The following is a 2,104-nucleotide window of genomic DNA, read 5'->3' as shown; positions in this document are numbered from 1 at the left end:
TTGGTTTTTTTGCTTTAGGATGAAGGTTTATTAACTCCAAACCAGCTCTATCCGTGTCTGTAATTTGGGCTCTAAGATCCAAAACAGAACAATTGATCCATTTGAGTGGGTAAGCGGGCCAAGAGCATTTAACTACCCATCAGTGAATCAATTCTGACACAGAAACAAGTCAGCTCCTCAATAACATTAACACTTCCACCTGACTTTAAAGCACTCTGCAGCTGAAGAGAGATTCAGCAGGACTGTGACCAGCAACAGCACATTTATTATTTGCCACAATGTTCTCCATTATGCATGTCACCGCAGTGCTTTGGATAATTTCTCTGTTTTCACACTCCGGCTCAGCTTACGAGCTCCAGGATACCATCCACACTCTGAAAGAAGAAAACCTCCACCTGCAGCACCAACTGGAGAACCTCACCAGGGCTCTCAGGGATTTGAAACATCTTCTGATTGAGCACTCCAAAGGTAAAAACAGAGCTTTCTTGTTACAAGTGGATAGAGTTTCAAAAATACAAAGTCTTAATAGATACTTTTATCAAATTTGAATATAGCTACTGGTGGGGAGCATGACCCTGAATATCTGCACGCCTGGAAGGAGTGGTCCCAACATGGTGAGCTCTCCAATTCTGGTTTTCAGAGCAGACTTTGTTGTAGCACTTAGTTGTCTCTATCCCAACAAAAAAACTCTGTACTGTGTCCTTTAGGGATAAGTGCTGAGACCCACCAAATGCTGGAGCAGGCCCTGTGTTTAAACAAGCTCCACGATGCAGCGGATCACATCTTCATCACTCCGGTTTTCCTCCTCCTCTCACCTGTTATGTTTCTGGCACTGCTGTCATGACTTTGACCAACAACCCAACAAACATATTAAACTTTCACACAGATATGACACATTATAATAAGAAAATTTTCCTACATTAAAGTTCAGGATCAAAAATCAGATTGACTTTTAGATCTAAAATTGGACATAAATGAAATAAAGGTAGCCCTTGAGGATATATATGAATGCCTTGTACTAAGATGAATGGACAAATAACCATCTTATTCAACAACCTACACACATCTGCAGATTTACTCAGCTCAGGCTTTAACGACCAAAACAAAAGTCAAATGATGAAAAAAGGGATACCATGGTAACACAGTTAAAGCAGCATAAAAATGATAAGATAAATTTTGATAGATCTAATTTTAGATCTATCTACTGGGTCACACCCCTTTTGGCCTTAGATAAATCTAAAGATTTTAGTTTTAAGGTCATATTTCATCCTCCTGTATTTTTATATAGAAGCAGAGAAAGGGTACTGCACAGGTTGTATTTATTTATTGGTATATTTATTGTGTTTACAAACAGAAAATTACTTAAGAATGATGTGGAAATTTGTTTGGATAACATTTTAGACTAGATACAATCCCCTGCAATGAGTGGTATTTATTTTCTTGCAAATCTAATTGTCATTTGTTTGTGCTATTGTGCCCTTTTGTGTTTTGCAAAACAGTAACTTATGCACTGAAACAATATGGTTTATTATGCAGGTAATATGTGTTGTGAAATGTAATGTGATGTTCTATAGTTGTACTAAATGTAAAAAATACATTAAAAAAATATTAGAATTAATATGTATACAATACAAATTCTATATCTTGTTTGTGCAGACATGCAGTTTGGAAAGAAGAAATCCATCATCCTTCAGTCCTAAGGAAATACAATATATACAATACTTAAGTCAATAGCTCATGTATCAATATGTCATCACTTCAACTGTTATCAACATTTTTGCTCAGTGTTGAGCAAAGTCAGAGTGTCTTTTAGAATCTACATTAAACACAGTTCTGCCACAGTGGGAAAACTGGGACTATGAGAGTCTTTGGTGGATTTATGTGTTTGATGTTGTCCTGAATCCAACAGTGTTACATTTCACCCGCTACGTCTGCTTTGTCTGCTTAATTAAAATGACCCCTCCTGCATAGATTATAAATCGGTGCATTTGTACTTTCATTTCCATTTGATTATGCTGAATGGATTGCCAATTTACATTTGCAAGGACTTCATCTGGACCCAGTATTTGGCTGTAGACATGTCCTTGTGAATAAATGAGACAGA

General features: G+C 36.9%; 1 long non-coding RNA gene across 1 annotated transcript; it reads left to right on the top strand.

Annotated features, from left to right (window-relative positions):
- The first annotated feature begins 206 nt into the window (after positions 1–206).
- LOC143421515 (uncharacterized) lies at positions 207–2,104 on the top strand. Its single transcript, XR_013101191.1, has 3 exons — positions 207–468; positions 555–614; positions 708–2,104. It is a non-coding gene; the product is annotated as an uncharacterized LOC143421515 (long non-coding RNA).

Source organism: Maylandia zebra, linkage group LG12 (assembly GCF_041146795.1).
Source record: "Maylandia zebra isolate NMK-2024a linkage group LG12, Mzebra_GT3a, whole genome shotgun sequence".
Classification (NCBI taxonomy): Eukaryota; Metazoa; Chordata; class Actinopteri; order Cichliformes; family Cichlidae; genus Maylandia; species Maylandia zebra.
This window is presented reverse-complemented; position numbering and strand designations above follow the sequence as displayed.